The sequence below is a fragment of the Sander vitreus genome, chromosome 9 (genome assembly GCF_031162955.1).
Source record: "Sander vitreus isolate 19-12246 chromosome 9, sanVit1, whole genome shotgun sequence".
Classification (NCBI taxonomy): Eukaryota; Metazoa; Chordata; class Actinopteri; order Perciformes; family Percidae; genus Sander; species Sander vitreus.
In genome coordinates, this window is record NC_135863.1 from 22,794,581 (window position 1) to 22,816,082 (window position 21,502).

A 21,502-nucleotide genomic window follows, 5' to 3' on the forward strand; every position below is an offset into this window, starting at 1 on the left:
TTAGGACACCCATGTAAAGTTGACTAAAAAGAGGAATAAAAAATGAGTCTTTTGGAAATTAATCTTAATGCCTTAATTAAAAAAAAGAGGAAAAATCCAACCTTTAAGGACACCAATTTTGTTTGTGAATGAATAATGTATCGTAAATAAATGTTCCTCCTTAAAATTTTAATTCCAAAGGCCAAGGGAACTTTATCAGGATCATAGTATCCTGGATCCATGAAATAACTGGCCTTTAAAAATAAAAACCTGCCTGCCTCTATGGGAATTTAACATAGGGGTGTACTTACTTATGCCCCCTGTATTTTAAGGAAGAACATTTATTTATTTAAGATACATTATTCATTCACAAAGAAAATTGGTGTCCTTAAAGATTGGATTTTTCCTAATCTTTTTAATTAAGGCATTAAGATCAATTTGCAAAAGATGATTTTTGTATTCCTCTTTTTAGTCAACTTTAGCATGGGTGTCCTAATTTTTTCACATGACTGTACGCTCAGTAGACAATTTCTCATTTATCCTTACTCTCTGAGTTCTGTTAGTAAGAACATCCAGACCCAGCCAACAATACTTCAGTCTAAGCGAAAATCAGTTTCTCAACTAGCATGTGTGGTCGTATAGTGTTGAAAGCAGATGAAAAGTCAACAAAAAGCAGCCTGGTTCCCACAAACCTAGGTGTTTATCTAGAAGGTGACTTAAGGTCATTGGCGCCTCCTGCACACCCCTCTTAGCCCTATAGGCATATTGAAAAGGGTCTAGGAGACACTATTTGCTAAAAGTTCTTTTTTGATTAACTTTTCAAATGACTTCATGACCAAGGATGCTAAAGCAACTGGCCTGATGTCACAAAGGGCTTTGCGGTGCCACAGAAATCACGATAGACTGTCTGAACTGACAATACATATACATCTGCCTTTTAAGTAGTTAGGTTGGTAAAACAAACTTACTCTTTTAGTCTGAAAAAGGTCCCTTCACAATAAAAAAAAACAACAACCCTGATCTTTCTCATTTAGCTGGTTGCTCATGTTCATAGTCCTTCAGCGTGTCAACTGTGTGAAAAATAGGCAGAGACTGAGACTTTCTCAAGCTATAGTAGTTTTTATGTTTTCCTTTTGCACTTTATTTTCCGTCTCTAACTTCAAAAGCTTCACAGGGAAAACCCAGAATGTGAGATGAGGTGTGTGCTGATGTAAAGATAAAAGAGACCTCAAGTTTCAGGGTTGCTCGTTTTCAGAATATACAAAAGGTGAAATTTTCTATTTAAGACATTTTCTGTCACACAAACGTTATACACCAGAGCCAGACTGAAACATTCAGTATACAGCTACACTAGATTTCTATATTTCGGATATCAGCGGGTATCACACATGCTCAAGTTGATAAACAGCACTGAGACTGACTGCATGGTATTCTCTAATATGAGTGTTTTTCTCACCTGCCAAACCTCAGACTGTAACCACAGTGTGAATATAAACACACAGTGGTCTGAATTAAGATAACAGTGATTTTTAAAACTGGGAAAGATCTAATTGCATAACATTAAAAGTTTAACAAAGAAGCCTATTGATTGAGGAAAAGAAAACTACGCCAAAATCATGTAAAATAACAAAGTTTTTGATGTATTGAAATACTGTATATTGGAACTAGGGCTGTCAGCATTAACGCGTTAATCGCAATGCGATTAAGGGCTGAGCATAACGCGTTAATTTTCACATTAATTGCATGCCGGCACTTAGATAATTTATTTATTTTACACTTCACTCGGCTTTGCGTCATGCCTAACAGGCTACTATTTTTACCCTTTGCAGCACCTTTACTTATCATCAAGCTGCCACTTCCTCATAACACCTCATGCTGCTGCAGGCTGCAGGCATGATGGAGAAACACAGCAGCAATGAAATCCTGAATGGAGCTTTTTATTTTCCAAAACTCCCAGACGGCTCGTAGACAAGTCGAAAGCCATATGCACGTTGTGTAAAGCCGAATTAAAATATCACCGAAGCACGTCAAGCTGGAGCTACCAGCTACGAGCTAAGCATAGTAGTACAGTTATTAACGTTGATGCTACCCGCTAGCATGCTACCCACTCAGGCAAAGCAGTATTTTGGAGAGTGCTGCTTGCCGACCTGTGAATGAAACCAAATCCCAAAAAATGACTACAGCTCTTGTGAAACGGGTGGCAACTAACTGCAGACCTGTCAGCATCGTAGAGGACTCGGGTCTTAAAGACGTACTACGGTTGGCATGTTCTGACCCGTCTCATTGCCGTCGAGGGGGACAGCCCCCCCTACACACAGCCTGTATGACACGGGGAAAGCAGCCACACTGCTGCAGGGTGCTGCAAACGCTGTCTCATTAACCGGTGATCACTGGACGTCAGTGAGTAGTCAACATTACTTAGGAGTTACTAAACACTATATTGACTCTGGTAAGGATAGGGATTTTTTGTTTTTTAGTTAGGTACTTGTGCAATAATGACAGATTCACACATTTTTCTTTTGTTTACAGTAAAATAATTACAAATCTTAAAATCAAGTTCATAAAGTAACTTTCTTTGCATTCATTTGATTCCCAATCAAGATACACTGGTAAGAATTGCTTTTGATTGTTAATATGTACTTAAAAACTGTTCTGAAATGCAAAATAAAAGAATTTTAATCATGTGATAAAATATGTGATTAACTATAGAAATTCAGCGATTAATCGCGATTAAAAAGTTAATCGTTTGACAGCCCTAATTGGAACACATTGATTAATTGTGTTTGTGATGGTACAGTTTGGGACAGTTGGTGGTTTATCGTGGTACGGCACAGAGGCGGTAAGGTTTGGGACAGAGAGTGCTTCCTAACTTAAACTCCAGAGTGGGCGGCTCTCCAAAGAAAACTCTGAAGGAGGGAGGTAAAAAAGAGGAATAACTCCATCCTAGCCAGCTGCTCCCCAAGACACACACGCTTACCTGAGAATACACAATACAGCAGATGGGTTGCATTTACACACTTGTTATTTACTATGACCGTATAATAATTCTGCAGCTCAGAATCTACAAGAACTAAAGAACACAAAAACATGATCCCCTCCTATCTTTGGTAAACAGGCAAAAGATTGCTGGCAAAAATGCTATGTATCTATTTTTTTAAGATAATTTTTTGGGCTTTTCCGCCTTTAATTGACAGGACAGCTAGGTGAGAAAGGGGAGAAGACAGAAAATCATCACAGGCCAGACTCAAACCCTGGACCTCTGCATCGAGGCATAAGCCTCAAAGTATATGTGCGCCTGCTCTATCCACCGAGCCAACCCAGCCACCTATGTATCTATTTTCATTCTCTTCTGTGAAGCCCTTTAAGGTTCAAACAACATATAACTGAGCTTTAGAGGGTCGTAACTACTGGCTGCTCTCTTTCTAAATTTGCCGTCCTGGTCCAGAAAATGTTGAGGGTTGAATGAGTGTGGAGTTTCCCACATCAACTCATCACGTAGAACCGAGATCAATGTGGGCAAGACAAGGGTGCCCTGAGGAAATGCCATTAATGAAAACGGTTAATCCAACCGATATCTCTTCGGTTTTTGGTATTTCTTCTTCTTCTTGTTTTAATCCTCAACATTGAAAAAAAAGCAGTTGATCATAATATTTGGAAAAACATCAATCTAAATTGGATGGACTTTTTTTTCTCAATTGTTGTTTTCAATGTCCGAAATGAACTTTTAATCTCATCAATAGAGCCAACATGGACCAGGAGCATTTCTTAAAGTGCTCCAGTGCTAATGGGAATTTGGTCATCTACAATTACATGCCAACTGGCCGATTAAGAACAAATGCTCCCAGAGGAGGTACTAAAATCTGTCTGTGCACCACATAGACGACTGAGGGGAAAATGATGTGCAACACATCCCCCACACTTACTCTCCCAATGCAGGCCAGACCTGTGAAAGACCTTTGACAGAAGTCAAGTCAAGCCACATACAAACCATGCAGGAATGGAGTGGGACAGATATTACTCATACACACCTTGTATGTGAGGGTAGTAGATCATGTATAGCAGTCCCCAATGTAAAGTAGTGGCAGTGGTTTCAGTTCCAGCACCAAACAGGTCCAGAGTTCAGATCCTCAAATTATTTAAGTCAAAACCAGAATCTTCATTCTTCATCTATCAATAACCCAAGAGACAATTTTCAGAAAATGCAGAGAACAAACACAATACAGACGCATAAAAACAATCACCTCTCCCATCTCTGTGAGGAAGCGGTGAAGGGTCAAAGCTTTCTCTGTGTTCTTGGATCTTGATTTGTATGAAGTCAATTATATTTTGTGTCAGTGTGAATATTTTCTGGTGAGGTCCAGGCAGCCACTTCATCAGCCAGGGTAACATGTTATAAACCTAGAGCATGAAGACAGGTACCAGATCATCTGTGAATCAGGCAATAGACACAGGTAGAGGCTGTGGCAAATTAGTTTTTACTGGAATTTCAAAACACAGACACCCCTCATAAATCACAATAAATCAATATCGCAATTTAAAATGACATATAGTGTAACACGAGGGGGCGGACCCGATGCTTTGAGGTGGTCACCGAAGCAGCAGCCATTTTCAGAAGCGAAACCGTGCAGTATTTGGATGAGTCAGTAAAGCATTAGCACAGCACATACCTCTCTAAAAGTAATTAAGACATTAACTCATCCCAGCAAGTTAGTCTCATTCCCACATTAAATTCAACATGCATGGGGAGACAAGACCATTAATGTTACCGGCGAGGTTAACCTTAAGCAGCTCTGTTTAGTTGTTTAACGAGCCCAGGTTAGCTTTAGCCATTTGCAACTTGTTCAAGGGCACCATGTTAGCTACCAGTCAACACTCCGTACATGGTCCGCACAGGGACTTGGACCGGCAAAGTATATTTTGATAGTTAAGGTGAGGGTTAGGTGCTAGGAAAAGCATTATGTCGATTAGGGTTCTCCTTACAAGTATGAAAGTAAAATCATAAGGTTGAGGTGAAATGCTACTTCTATCTTTATTACTGATAAAAAACTGAATTATTTTACTCACCTACACTACACCCTTTGATACTGGGTCAAATGTAACTTGTATTTTGAGATCATAAACCAGCTATCTACTCAACACGTTACATACACATTGATGACAATCCTTCTACGTTAAGTCAATATAACTCTAATATAACTTTACTTTTTTGGTTTACCTCTGATTCACTGACTGATTACTGACAAATTATGTGTATTAAAATGATAAAAAATACCTCTTGTTTCCATAGCACACAGTGCACATGCGTACAGACAACAACCAACTGGAAGAGTTCAAGCTCCAGCCTTGTTTTTCAGTTCAGAGGCCCCCCAAGAGGCCACCAGTGTTACATAACATTTCCTGGATGGGGCCTTTGCCCCCAGCCTCCTCCACTCCTCACTCAGATAACATGAGACACACCATCATCCTGTTTGCACGAGCACATTGATTTTACAGAGGGCCTTTTGAAATATACTAATTATGATTTTTCATGCACTTTTTGAATATATGGACTTTACTGGTTGGCTGTTGTTGAGCTTTGTAGTGTTACTCCTGACAGATGTGGTCAGAAACTGGAGGCCACAAAGCTTTCCACCTGGACCCTGGGCTGTGCCTTTTCTTGGAAATGTCTTCACAGGAGTTGATTTAAGAAAAATTGAGAACGTGAGGTGACCTGTAATATAGCTTTATTTTCCAAGAGTAGAGAAGAGTCGATCTTTAATATCCAATGGGCAGGGTGCAAAATTATCTTTTTTGTCCACCAGCCAAATGGCTACTGAATGAAACTGTAACAGCTACTTAATAGATAACCAATTTTTCGCTGGTAAGTGAGGTAAATCTACCAGCCACTTGCATTTTCTACCAGCATTTGGCTGGTGTATGGCAATTTGGTTTACAAAAACTAGCCTTGTCAACATTGATTACATTCAATTCAATTTTATTTATAGTATCAAGTCATAACAACAATTATCTTAAGACACTTTACAGATAGAGTAGGTCTAGACCACACTCTATAATTTACAAAGACCCAACAATTCCAATAATGATGAGCACAATTAATAGCAAAATATATAAATAAGAATACCATATTAATGCTCAAGTTGATAAACAGCATTTTCTGCATGGTATTCTCTAATATGAGTGTTTCTCACCTGCCAAACCTCAGACTGTAATCACAGTGTGAACATGAACACACAGCGGCCTGAATGAGAAACTAAATCTCAGTATCATTTAATTAAACACACGTCACGTTTAAGCTAATGTGACAAATCCAATATGCAGTGGTAAGGACCATAGGAATTAAGATCACAGTGATTTTATTTTAAACTTAAAAAAGCCTAAAAGGCCTATTGATTGAGAAAAAGAAAACTACATCTAAATTATATAAAATAACAGTAGATAGTTAAAATCATAATAAAAAAAGTGATTCATTGTGTTTGTGATGGTACAGTTTGGGACAGTTGGTGGTTTATCGTGGTACGGCACAGAGGCGGTAAGGTTTGGGACAGAGAGTGCTTCCTAACTTAAACTCCAGAGTGGGCGGCTCTCCAGCGGGTGCCGAGAAAGAAAACCTCTGAAGGAGGGAGGTAAAAAAGAGGAATAACTCCATCCTAGCCAGCTGCTCCCCAAGACACACACGCTTACCTGAGAATAAACAATACAGCAGATGAGTTGTATTCCCACAATTTTTATTCACTTTGACCATATAATATTTCTGTAGCTCTGAAACAACCTAAGAACAGAAAAACCTGATCCCCTCCCATCTATAGTAAATGGTTAAACAGGCAAATGATTACTGGCAAAAAATGCTATTTATCTTTTTTTATTCTCTTCTTTGAAGCCATTTAAGGTTCAAACAACATATCACTAAACTTTAGAGGGTCATAACTACTGACTTACCTGCTGAAAAAGGAAGGAAGGCTTCGGTCTTTCTAAATTTGCCGTCCTGGTCCAGAAAATGTTGAGGGTTGAATGAGTGTGGAGTTTCCCACGTCAACTCTTCACGTAGAACCGAGATCAGTGTGGGCAAGACAAGGGTGCCCTGAGGAAATGCCATTAGTGAAAACGGTTAATCAAACCGATATCTGTTTTTTTGTATTTCTTCTTCTTTTTGTTTTAATAAACAAAAATGAATACGTGAAATGTACAAAGTTCAAACAGCAGTTGGTAATTATGATTATTGGAAAAATACATATCAATCAAAATTGGATGGATTATTTGCTCAATTGTTGTTTCCAATGTCAGTAATATATTTCTATTCTCAACAATTAATTCAACATGTAGAAGACATGTCACGTGCCAACCTGCTTCAAGTCCTCAACAATCATCCCTGTTCCCAAGAAGCCAAGGACCACAGGACTTAACGACTACAGACCCGTCGCCCTGACCTCTGTGGTTATGACCACAGATATGATTATGGCTGCAATCTTCCGCCGCTCCAGGACCTTTACGCCACCAGGACTCTGAAGCGTGCTGGAAAGATTGTGGCTGACCCCTCCCAACCCGGCAACAAACTCTTTGAGCCACTCCCCTCTGGCAGGAGGCTGAGGTCCATCAGGGCCAAAACCTCACGTCATGTTTTTTCCCCTCCGCCACTAGCCTTATTAACTAATTATATATATCACCTCAGAGGAAGCAGTCCCATCTCTGTGAGGAAGCAGTCGATGTAGTCTCTTTATGATGAAGGGTCAAAGCTTTCTCTGTGTTCTTGGATCTTTGTATGAAGTCAATTATATTTTGTGTCAGTGTGAATATCTTCTGGTGAGGTCCAGGCAGCCACTTCATCAGCCAGGGTAACATGTTATAAACCTAGAGCATGAAGACAGGTACCAGATGAAGATGAATCAGGCAATATACTCAGGATAATCTTTTAGCCTATGCCGCTTGCCTAACTTTACCGTACAGCTGCCTTTCACATATTCTAAGTTGTTCTTTTTCTTTCAATGTATTCTAATTTTGTTTCACATAGATATATGCAGATATGTATAATGTATATGTTTCTTTGTATGCAAATTGCTGCTGCAGAGGGCCTTCCCTGTCATGGTTACTACTAACTGTTACAGCTTTAGGTCTGATGTTATTGGCCCAGAAGTTTTGATTAGCTGTAAGGCCCAAACACTTCTGTTAGGGCTCCCTTTTTGTTCACTGTTGTTGGATATACTGTGCTTTTAGTCTAGAGTGCTGTAGAGTTTGGGCCACTCTTATTGTTATGAGTGGGATTAGGAAGATTGTATCCAGAAAGATGCACAAGGTTTATATCCCCACGAGGATCATGGTTTTCTTTTTGTCAGGGTAAGTGTGTATGTGCATGTGTGTGTGATTATGTATGTCTGTCCCTTTTTTCCCCCTCCCCCCTTCCCTCCACATGTGCTCTTCATCTCCTGGAATGTCAAGGGGATGAACAATGCTGCCAAGGCCAACAAGGTCATTTCACATCTACAGGAACTTAAAAGGAGAAATTAGTTTTTTACAAGAGACGCATCTCCGTACCTCGGACATCTCCCGCATTAAGAAACCATGGATGGGTCACTTTTTTTATTCAAGGTTTTCGGAGAGGGCTAGAGGGGCTGCTATTATTGTGCACAGGGACATCACTTGGGACAATGAGAAATTTAACGTTCCTAACCTCGCTGATCATCATATTGGAGGTGATTTTAATTTTTTTTGTCTTGACAGGTCATCCACTAAACCATCAACCTTGTCTAAGTCAGCCAGTGCTCTGAAATTTCATGCAGACCAACTAGGACTACTATGATCTAAATCCCCTCCAGCAAAGCCTTGTCGTTCTTTTTGCATGTTCACTGTAACTTCTTTTTGCTCGATAATAGGGGGTCCTTTAAAGCTTACCTACGTGGTCAAAATTTTTGTTGTCTACAGCTTGAAGAAGTCAGAGCGCTCCAAATACAAGCGGTGGAGGGCATACACTCTCTCGCAGGTAAACTCTGCTCGCGAAGTTGATTTCTGCACGCCCGCATGAAACTGACTTTTTACATTTTGGGGGCGGAAACAAGGAGGCACTGGCCCTCCTCTGATTGGTCACTTTCAAGGCGATCCCACCCACGGACCTCCTTAGTTTACATTGAATAACAGCTTTCATTCAGAAAACTCTGAGTTGTTGCCCTGGCCGAAGAACAGTTTTTCTGTCTTTACAACGATGTAACGCAAGCTAGCACTGTAAATAAAGGAATATAGGCTATGTGTCTCTTATCAGTTCTGATGCTGGGATATGTGCGATGCTTTTTTTTTTAGGCCCTATAACTCCCAAACCATACATTGCACATACAAAAAACACGCAAAGAGAGGTTTATATGACTGTTGGCAGTAAAACAAAATAGCCTGTAGGCCAAGTTTTTTTTTTAACCTGGACCCTATTTTCATGCTTTTGTGTGTAAGTGACACAAGTGTGTAAGTGTGTAAGTGACTATCTATGGCCAAAATGATAATCACGATTATTTTGATCAATTTGATCAAAATAATCGTGATTATCATTTTGGCCATAATCGTGCAGCCCTAGTCTGCGGGGGTACGCCGTCGATTCGACGCAGAAGCATAAAACGGCCTTGTGTCAACGGCCTTGGCTAAGTGTCTGACAACATTATGGGAAGGGTCCTTACAGAAACAGACCTTTTCGTTAAGTAAATCTTTCAGAATTTTACATATTATAATTAGTGATGAATTAATGTGTTTGTCACTTTAATGTTGTAGTTCTACCTCCACCAGCTACAACAGTAAAATACTACTAACTTATTAATGCAGTCACAATCTAACGATGTAATATATAACAATATATTATTTTTAGTACATTTGACTGATCATACTTGTATTTTACAGAAGTTTAAATATATGCTGTTTTTTGTGGATACAAACAGCGTAACAACATGTCCACAGATAGAAGTTGAACATGCCATTGAACCATGGATGTATTAAGAGAACTGGATACAGCGTTGGGCGCAAAACCCCATTCATTCCAATGAGAGTTGCTCAAAAGCGCATAAAGCAGTCATGGAGCTCAAAAATACCCGGATCTTCCGCAGTCAAGGAGCTCGACCTTCCCATGGATGTAACTTTGACCCATGGATGTATTAAGAGAAAATCAGAGTTCCGAGTACAAATGGAACGCACTATGATATCGCGAGACACTTTTAACCTTGACAAGAAATCCCATCACGTTTAATCTTATCTCATCACACCCCTAATAATTCTACACCAGAAAAGCATCTGAGTACTTCTTCCACTAATGGTCACACATTTGTGTCACAGTTTCTCATTAAGTGGCTTTTTAGGTTTGTTTTATTTAATGCCATACACTATTGACTTATGGGGTCTGGCTGGATAAATCCTGATTTAAAAAATGAAAAGATTACTGCGTGCTGCATCTTGTTTACAAAGGAGGCTCACCTGTGCCCATAAACCTCCCTCCAAGTACAGTAACTCATTGTAGTTCTGAAGAATCATGTGGTGCTGCTTGTCAGTGTACTCAAAGCGATCCCCAAACACCAGGCAGCAGATGATGTTGGACACAGCACTGTTTATCAGTGACTGGGCATTAAAAGGCTTGCCTGTTAAATAAAGAGAAAATGTAGATAAGACACACAGAACAGAAAATGACAAAGTCCTTTCGATAATGAAGCAGGGAAATAAAGCTCTAGGCTGGGGGTGCATGCTTCTGTGTTGCAAGGCTAAAGAGAAATCACATGTTCATAGAATAAACAAGAATAAATTATGTATACAGATCTGAAACCATGCCATTCTGCATAAAGAGTACTTTTCTCTTATTTGAAGTACTTAAATGACACAGTTCACAGTTTACTAGGCTACTTCTACTTTTAGTTATTGTAGTAAGCATTTATTTATTCTTACCATTTTTACTACTTTTATCTCTCTGCTTTTTTATTGGATGTTTTATTATGTTTTTATACCCTTATTTATTTTTCTGTATTTTCAATGCCATACTGTTAAGCACTTTGAGTTGCATTTTATTCAAGAATACAAAAAAATGTGTGTCATGATGAAAAAAAAGCATATTGCCCTTTAACTAGTTAAGTAAGGGTTATATCGCATTGCCAGACCTTCCTCCACAGCGCTGCGGGATTGGGGATGGGAGAAAAAAGTGCTCTGGTTTATTGGCATTTCTTTAAACCAATCACAATCGTCTTGGGCGGCGGTAAGCACTGGACGAAGCAATCGTGCCACTTCAAATAGCCTCAGATTGGACAGATAGTCTAGCTAGCTGTCTGGATTTACCCTGCAGAGATCTGAGGAGCAGCTAACCATAGTCCTCAGAAATCCACCGGAGTTTAGAACGCCAACACAAAGACAGTGGAAGGTGATGGACATCGTGATGGACGCCCGGAAATGAAACGTCGTCAATATACGTAGATAAAGTAAGGGTTAATGCCAGAAGAGGCGTCTATTATCATGAATTAATGAACGTGGAGGCCATTAATCACCTTATAATGGACACCTTGAAGGACATTACGTGCCTATGCTATGGTCACTTGTCAAATAATATTTTTTTTAAAGACATAGTGTAAAAGAATAATTGTATTTAATTTAGCGCATTTATGTCAGTGTCAAGTGAACTTAGTACTGTGTCTTATATCACTTTTTATGGACACCTTGCAGCCAATCAGAATTGAGTATTCACCCAGACCATGGTATAAGAAGCATTAGCTGATTAGTAGTTTGATGAAAAGTAAAATGTATTCAGTGCCTTGCTGAAGGGCATATGCCTCAGTGAGAAAATGGCACTCCTGCTGGATAGAAGGCTCCAGCGACTTCTTGCCCACACCAAAGTTTCTGAGTGTACGAAGAGCAAATCTCCTCTGCTCCTTCCATGGATATCCATTTGATACCACCAGACCTATTGGAAACACAAAACAGCATTGGACTGAAAGTAATTGGAAATAGGTTTAACAAACAACTAGCTAAATGCTAATATGCCTGAAATGGCAGTCTGATGCCAAAAAAACGTTTTGAACAAAATGCAACACACATTACCTTTATTTCCAACTAATGCGTGAAACAATGTTATGGCAGGGCGATCCATGTAGTCCTCTCCAATCCTTCCACCAAAGAGTCGAAGGCTAAAAATGTTTCCATATTTCTCTGCAAACTGAATACAGAAAGCAGACTGGTGTTTTGGTTCAACACTGAGTTGACATACATTCTGAGGATGTCAACAACAAATAAATCCGTCTAACTTTAGAGGGCTACTGCAGAAACATGCACCTGGCTGATGTGGCTAACTGTTAGGGCTGCATGTTATCGGAAAAAACGGACATTGCAATATTTTTTAACCCTGCTTTATTGGGGTATGAAACATATTAGAATTTTAACCAGGTTACTTGAAAAGCACTATTTGGAAATACAAAATTGGAACCATAATCACTATGTTTTATTGTGCTTTTATTGAGTCCTGTCCCTTGGTGTCATTCATGCATCCTTAAAAGAGAGAAATTCCTTAAACTAAATAGTTAAACGGTCCAGTCGGCTGATTGGGGAGCCAGAACTTTACCCAGCGTTCCTGTATACCAGACAGTTACAGTTTAAATGACGACGCCCTTGAATTTAAGCTTCTAAGGTTTTTAGTCCCAAGGTGCTGAAAACAAATAGCTTTGTTCCTGCTGCAATCACTGAGCTCATTTGCACAATTATGACAGGAGCTTAATTTAGTTTGGGTTTAAACCTGCTTTTATCTTGATTTGAGAGAACATTTATTTGAATGATTTTATTTCACCTATTTATATGTATCTCTCTGTCTGATGTTCTGATTGGTGGAGCCCTGAAATTTTGAGTTTTTTTTAAATTTACTTAATTGTATCAAGAATGCCTTACACATGAAAAGACATCAAATACAATCAAGGATAAAAACACAATAGGGTCCAGGACTTATTTCCATTGTGGTCCTCAACACACAACATCAGGACAAGACAAGACACTTACAGAGTGTGTGATAATCAATGACAAAACATAAAAGCATTTTTCTTAAATAAATAAAAATAAAAACGGTAACTGGCCCCCTGCAGTATTCCACTACCCTCTCTAGTAACCAGGCCTTGATTTTTCTGATCTTTTTAAAAGAGCTCATGCTGGAAATGACTTTAATTTGCCGGTCTAACTTGTTCCACTGAACTGCCCCTATATAGGCAAAGGTTCCTTTCCCTAACACTGTCTTACATTTATAAGGACACAGGTCTGATGTGCTGCCACAAGTGTAAATATTGTGTGTCCTTTACCCTAGACAGGACAAAAAAATTGGGACACTAACAGACAATATTTATTCAGTATGTTTTTTTGTTTTTTTTTTATAGTTGTGTCATAATGAATGCCACATTCTTTTTTGCTGCAAAAAATTCAAATCAAGGTCCCAGAGTCTGGAGGAAGAGAGGAGAGGCACAGAATCCACGTTGCTTGAAGTCCAGTGTAAAGTTTCCAGTCAGTGATGGTTTGGGGTGCCATGTCATCTGCTGGTGTTGGTCCACTGTGTTTTCTGAGGTCCAGGGTCAACGCAGCCGTCTACCAGGAAGTTTTAGAGCACTTCATGCTTCCTGCTACTGACCAACTTATGGAGATGCAGATTTCATTTTCCAACAGGACTTGGCACCTGCACACAGTGCTAAAGCTACCAGTACCTGGTTTAAGGACCATGGTATCCCTGTTCTTAATTGGCCAGCAAACAATAGATTAACCCTATAGATAATCTATGGGGTATTGTGAAGAGGATGATGCGATGCGCCAGACCCAACAATGCAGAAGAGCTGAAGGCCACTATCGGAGCAACCTGGGCTCTCATAACACCTGAGCAGTGCCACAGACTGATCGACTCCATGCCTCGCCGCATTGCTGCAGTAATTCAGGCAAAAGGAGCCCCAACTAAGTACTGAGTGCTGTACATGCTCATACTTTTAATGTTCATACTTTTCAGTTGGCCAACATTTCTAAAAATCCTTTTTTGTATTGGTCTTAAGTAATATTCTAATTTTCAGAGATACTGAATTTGGGATTTTCATTAGTTGTCAGTTATAATCATCACAATTAAAAGAAATGAACATTTGAAATATATCACTCTGTGTGTGATGAATGAATATAATATACAAATTTCACTTTTTGAATGGAATTACTGACATAAAGAAACTTTTTCACGATATTCTAATTATATGACCAGCACCTGTATATATGGCGACGAGTGCTTGTCGCCACTCTTGCACTGCAGCAAGAGCAACAAGTCTATCAGACGTTTGCATGCAGGGTGCAAAATTAACTTTTTTTTGTCCACCAGCCAAATGGCCAGTGAATGTTCACATTTTATTAGCCTCTCAATAGATTGGTGAATGAAGCAAATCTACCAGCCACTTACTTATTTTATTGCTAATTATGAACCTTGTTTGCATGTCACCCTGCGCGCTGATGTTGCAGCAGTTTTATTTAATAAAGGGTGAATAAAGTTAATGTCAATAGAAGTAAGAGACCACGGTCCTGGTGGAAAGTTTGGCGGCACCCTGTTCTTCAAAACATCAGTCAACAACAGAAAAGCCAATAGAAATATCTAAATACTCCTGCCGCCCATCCACTCCAAGCCGAGTACGCTGTATATTGTCTCCATTTGTTATCTTATTTATGCTGGTTTGTTTATTCTACGGCGTTAATTTAGCTATCGCGGCTGAAATGTTTTTTAACGAAAGATAGGATAATACTTCCTGTTTGCATGCCTGTGACCTACAAAATAAAAGCACGTCCTGCATCAGATACTCAACGTACTCATGCAGATTGGCCAATTTCAGGATTGAAATCATTGGATTATAGATGCATTAATTTGTAAGTATTATTTTAATGTTGGAGCAAGTAAAGGTAGGGCTAATTAAACTTTTTGTAACTACTTTACTTTATTATATTAAATAGGTATAGTTAATTAGTTGATTATATTTTGATAGTTACAGTAAGGTGAGGGTTAGGGGCTAGGAAAAGCATTATGTCGGTCAGGGTTCTTGCAAGTATAGAAGTAAAATCATAAGGTGGAGGTGAAATGCCACTTATATCTTTATTACTTAACTGAATTATTTTACTGCTGCACCCTTTATTACTGGGTCAAATGTAACTTGTATTTTGAGATCATGAACCAGCTATCTACTCAACACGTTACATTTTTTGTTTACTTCTGATTCACTGACTGATTACTGACAAATTATGTTAGGAATACCTCTTGTTACCATAGCACACAGTGCACATACGTAGTACAGACAACAACCAACTGGAAGAGTTCCAGCTCCAGCCTTGTTTTTCAGTTCAGAGGCCCCCAAGAGGCCACCAGTGTTCTTTTTCCCCAAACTCCTCCACTCCTCACTCAGATAACATGAGACACACCATCATCCTGTTTGCAGGAGCACATTGATTTTACAGAGGGCCTTTTTAAATATACGAATCATGATTTTTCATGCACTTTTTGAATATATGGACTTTACTGGTTGGCTGTTGTTGAGCTTTGTAGTGTTACTCCTGACAGATGTGGTCAGAAACTGGAGGCCACACAGCTTTCCACCTGGACCCTGGGCTGTGCCTTTTCTTGGAAATGTCTTCACAGGAGTTGATTTCAAAACAATGGAAAAGGTGAGCTGACCCGTACCGGGGTAAAATGTCCAGCACTGAGCTACATAATAGTTTGCTAGGAGTTAGCTAGTCTCTCACAGAGATCTCATTTGTAGCCCTGATTTTACCTGATACTTTCATAGAAGTACAAACAGATGAAGTGAGAGGTATACACATGCTTAAACTTTATTTAAAGCATGATTAACCTGAAGCAGGACAGAGTCATGACTTAAAACACCAAAGCAAGGCTTCTAGCTCAGGCTAGCTAGCGTTAGCAAATTACCTTCAAAGTTGCAAAGAAATGGTTTTACAGGCCGTACGGATAGGGTACTGACAACATCCTTACGCCAATGCTTGCATAGAGCTGTGAAATATGAAATCGGACGTCGCTTAGTGTCCACTCTCGCTGTAAAAAGCTGTGCAGCTTCAGGTTTATGGATGCGCTCTGCTGTCGACATGCTGCGGCAGATGGGTCGCGTTTGAGCTCCGTGTAATTCTGCCGTAGATTCGGTTTTCCACCTCCGATGTAAAGCAGCGTACAGACACTTCCCTAAACTTTGTCTCATTCAGAGACCAGAGACCCAAACGGGGCTCTGAGTCTAACAGGAGGTCTGAGATCTACCGTATCAGCAGAGCAATCACATATTGCACAGCATGCTATGGTGCAGGTAGATTATTTTCTGAAATATAGTGACTTTATTCTTGTAGCCTAATAGCCAATTCTAACTTTATTTTTCACAAAATATCACGACGAATGTGCACAAAGTTTTGAACATGAGCAGAAATCTTGCTCAAACATCTGAAATATTATAGTCCAGGGGTTTAGCCTATTAATAAATTAAAATGAATAATGTATCATTGAGGTGAATAATTATCATATGCACATTTAAGGAGGTTACTTCCCCAACAAAAGATGCAAAAGAAAAGGGAGGAGTAATTTATAGGCTACATGTGTGCTGACTCAGATATAAATAGAGAAGTCGATCTAAAGGTTAATAAATACAAAGCAATACAGATTTCCTAAGAGCCTTATTGCAATATATTACATTATGTTTTTATATTTGGATTGTAATGTTTCCCTTTACATAAATATATTTCAGGCATATTGATTCAGAAAAAGGTAAAAATAGGTGCATGTCAACAGCCATAAAAAATCCTTTTTCGCCACATTTTTAGATATAACATGTTACATAAATCAGGCTATGAATGATATCTGAACAAACCCCTCTGTGAAAACCTTCAGAATATAGATAGGAGTAAAACTGGAATGTTTGGTGTATGTAAGTGCTACTGAAGTGGAGATTTCTGGCTCAGAGTATGAGAAAACCCCATTTTGAGAAAACAGCCTTTGAAAATATGGATTATAAAATATCAGACATTTTGCAAGACCTTACAGGTGAATAGAGTAAAAACAAATAACTAACATATCAACATGAAACTTCCCCAGTTAATTACTTACATTAAGACATACATTTTTGTATTACAAGTTTTCTGAAATGTTGTGTTTAAATATGCAAATGAGGCATTATCTAATGCTAACTTTTGGTGAATTTAGGAAAAAAAGGTGCAAAAAAAGGTGCAAATAGACAAAGTGTAGTAAAATAAACACCTACATGTGTATTTCTATGTTTTTTTTTAGTGTAAGAGAAGACATGCTCCAGAAGCTAAATAGCCCAAAAACTAAAAATTGAAAAATGATGGTTTTGCATGGGGTGTCTCCCCTTAACACAGACAAACTGCATCAACATAGTGGGCACAAAATGAAACTAACAGTATTATATAAGCAAGCAAGTCCAACCTTTTGCAGTGGTTGCAGGGGGCTGTTTAACTTTACAGTAGTTATTTTTATTTCATGAAGTGTTGTTGAAATTGTCTACTCTTTTTAAGCATTTTGCCTGAAAAAAACGCCTTGATTTGAATTCAATATATATAAGGAAGTCTTTGTGAAACATTCTCTCTTATAAAAGTGATTGGTTTTGAAATGCAGCTTTCTCAGGAGTACGGTCCAGTGTTCAGCTTGAGGAGAGGCAGTGAAAGGATGGTGTTTATTTCAGGATACAAGATGGTCAAAGAGGCTCTTGTTAACCAGCTAGACAGCTTTGCTGATCGACCTATTGTTCCTCTCTTCCATGCTGTCTTCAAGGGGCTTGGTGAGTATACGTGAACAAATGAGTGAGAAATAGAAGCCATAGAAATAGAAAGAGTAGAACGGACATTCCCATTCAAATTATGATAGCTGGAGGGTCAGAACGGCGGCCATTTTCACATGTATGTACATTGCAAAAAAGCTGTGACCGCTGTAGCGGTTTACGGTAACTTCCGTAGTAACTGAAAATTGTGGACTCACTGAGGATGAGGTTTTCCAGACAACCAAAACAAGCAGTGGAGTAGTACAAAGCATGGAGAGCCAGAGTAAATTACTTTAACTAGTGTATTATTAAAGCATGGCTAAAGCATGGCTAGCCAGCTGTCCACTAGTTGGCTATAGCTAGCTAAACAGCAAGCGGCAGCGCTGGGGTCCCTCTGCCTCCCCGCCACTCCGGAGACAGACAAGCTAGCTAGCTAATTTGTCTCGGAAGTTGACACTCACTCTTCTCCTGGCGAAGTAGTCTGCAACACACTTCACGGCCCCACTGACGTGTGTTGTCAACTAACAACTTACAACAATCGCCATTTTCTTTTTTACTCATCAACTGACCACGACAAACAGTTCAATGTCTGTTTTACTCATTCTTTTTCTATGTTGAGAGCATGGTACAGAAAATGTATTTTGCTGTATCAAGCTCTCTCCCAAAACTAAATATCTTTATGCTGTGTTAAAGGATTTAACCAAAAAACATAGCTTAGTCAGCCAACTCACATGGGACAAAGTATATTGTCAATGCTGAATAGTGTTGATATTTCCACGTCTACATGGACCTCGTCCCTCCCTGCAAGGATGCACTAAATGCAGCACACTACCAAATTAGACGTGACAATAACTCCTTATTTTCAATGTATGTGCTCAGAAATGATCAACTTCTAACACTGTGTGTTTGCTTTGTTAATAATTTTATATTACATTCCCACAGGCATAGCTTTGAGCAATGGTTACCTGTGGAAGAAGCAGAGGAAGTTTGCCAACACTCACCTGCGTTACTTTGGAGAGGGCCAGAGGTCACTGGAAAAATACATTCAAGAGGAAAACAACTTCCTCTGTGAAGCCTTTAAAGAGGAACAAGGCAAGTAGAGATTCATCTGTTATTTCACTTGACTGACTTTACATCCTAATGTAATGAATTGAATTTAACTTACTGTATTCCAAGGAAGACCATTCAACCCCCACTACCTCATGACAAATGCAGTGGGTAACGTCATCTCGTCTGTGCTCTTCGGACATCGCTTTGAATACAGTGATCAAAGCTTTCGGAATTTTCTGGAGTTGGACAACGAGGCCATTGTGCTCGCTGGCTCTGCTCAGACTCAGGTAATTCCTGATCTTACTCAACTACCATGTTGTGATCATAGGTTGGCTCATACAACAAACTGTGCTGTTGGTCTATAGCTGATCTGAGTTTGTCGTATTGACAGCTGTATGATGCCTTCCCGGGCTTGCTGAAGTACCTGCCAGGACCTCACCAGACTGTACATGCCAACTACAAGGAGATCTTGATTTTCCTGAAAAAGGAAGTAGAGAAGCACCAGGAGGAGTGGAACCCTGATGACCCTCGTGATTATATTGATGCATATCTGTCAGAAATGAAGAAGGTAAGATATTTCCACATTTTTAGTAAAGCTCACTGGAATCCTGGCAAAGGATAGCTTTACAATTGTTCACGTTTGTCTTGGAACAATCGGCAGGTTGCCATAAGAACACGTTTTTGGCATTGACTGCATAAAATATGGACATAGTCTCTGTGACGTCACCCAGTTGAATGAAGCCTACAGTCTACACTAGCCTCCTGTTGCGGCAGCTAACCTGTCACTCAAAGTCAAATTCCCTTTATTATGCAGAACTTTAAGCCTGAATATATATTAAATGGTTAAAACCAATTCACCCCGTACAGTAAAAATAGTAATCATTCCGCCTGTTTATACAAGCCATGGACAGATATTTTATAATGCTATTCCAATGTAAGTGATGGAGGACGAAATCCACAATCCACAGCACAATGTATGATGTCATTGATAGAAAAAAGAGGATCCCCATGCTGGCTTCAACATGGAAACCCTGCTGGTATGCATCCTTGACCTGCTGGAGGCTGGTACAGAAACTTCTTCCACCACTTTACGCTGGGCCCTCATATACATGATGCACTACCCAGAAATACAGGGTTAGTAATCACAATGGGCACATGAGTATTCTCATGAAGATTATAGATGGGTTTGTGCTATTTCAAGTGTATAATGTCCAATGAATCTGCTTCCTAACTCAGAAAAAGTCCAGGCAGAGATAGACAGAGTAATCGGACAGTCTCGTCAGCCCACCATGGCCGACAGACCCAACCTGCCTTACACTGACGCTGTCATCCATGAGATTCAAAGGATGGGAAATATTGTTCCCCTGGGGTTCCCCAAAATGGCCAGTAAAGCTGTTACACTTGGAGGATACTTAATACCCAAAGTAGGGACTATTTACCAGACTCACCCAGCTTTGACAAGCTGTAATTTGTAAATGATTTATACACAGCTGATATCAACCCCTATGCCTCTTTTTCCAGGGCACAGCTATAAGTACAATCCTTTCATCTGTGCTGTTTGATAAGAATGAGTGGGTGACCCCAGATATCTTCAATCCAGAGCATTTCTTGGATTCAGAGGGCCAGTTCCGCAGAAGAGACGCCTTCTTACCGTTTTCAACAGGTTTGCTCGATACTCCTCTTTCAGTGATACAATTTAGCTGACAGGAATTACTGCCACCCACATACAGTAGTTCATGAGAGTATAGATGTAGACTGGTAACCTAAAGCTGCTGTCAATCGTTTTCCCCACAGGTAAACGTGTGTGTTTAGGGGAGCACCTGGCCAGAATGGAGCTGTTTCTTTTCTTTACATCTCTCTTCCAACACTTTACCTTCTCTCCTGTTCCTGGAGAAATGCCCAGCTTGGAAGGTGTACTGGGCTTCACCCATTCCCCTGAGGAGTTCTGGGTGCTAGCTATGCCTCGCTGATTTGCTCCCACATTCTCGCACAAAGCATCAAATACCTCTTAGACAACAATATCCAAGATGACATATCTGAATCGCAACTGAAAAGTAGTTTGCTATTAATTAATTAATAAAAATGCGATGATGTCCGACACGTTTTATGAAGAAGAAAGCCTTACGTTTTCAAAAAGCATTAGACAGGCAGTGTTGTGAACAGAGAAGCGTGTACATCATCATATATACTCATGTATCCATTAGAACATGATGTCATGTAATAGCTCCACATTAGTTAAGAGTGTTTTTCATGTTAGCCTCTTTGATTTTGTTACTAGTAAATCAAAAATGTATTCTGTTGCATATATAGTACATAACCATGTATCTTCATCTAAAGGCATGCATTGGTCATTTTTGTAGATTTTTAACAAAATAAAAAGCAAGAGTTAAGTAATTTTAAAATCTGTATTAACCTTCAGGCTGATTCAGGACTCCTCAGCTTTGTGTCGGGGTCCTGCATGACCCTGGGGTTCTAAATGGATAATGTAGAGCAAGCACATTTTGCGAGATTTGCTAAAATAGCAGACCGCAGAATGTAGTGATTGACCAGTCAGTTACATGTTCAATCAAGCCGTGCAATGAGAATGTTTTATTCTGTTCTTAAATCAATAAATGATTTGGGTTGTGTTACAGAGTTGTCCATTCACATAGATATTCAGGGTTTCGTTTGAAAGGCAAACACAGCTAAAAGGTAATGGCAGTGAGTGTTGAGACCTCTAACTC

General features: G+C 39.5%; 2 pseudogenes across 1 annotated transcript; one reads left to right on the plus strand and one right to left on the minus strand.

Moving 5' to 3' along the window:
* Positions 1 to 1,005: 1,005 nt before the first annotated feature.
* Positions 1,006 to 13,105, minus strand: LOC144523963 (cytochrome P450 2J4-like; annotated as a pseudogene).
* A 2,160-nt stretch (positions 13,106 to 15,265) lies between these two features.
* LOC144523649 (cytochrome P450 2J2-like) lies at positions 15,266 to 21,409 on the plus strand (annotated as a pseudogene). The gene is made up of 8 exons (XR_013502530.1): positions 15,266 to 15,621; positions 17,588 to 17,750; positions 18,672 to 19,066; positions 19,171 to 19,347; positions 19,772 to 19,913; positions 20,016 to 20,203; positions 20,301 to 20,442; positions 20,574 to 21,409. The product of XR_013502530.1 is annotated as a cytochrome P450 2J2-like (transcript).
* The last annotated feature ends 93 nt before the right edge of the window (positions 21,410 to 21,502 follow it).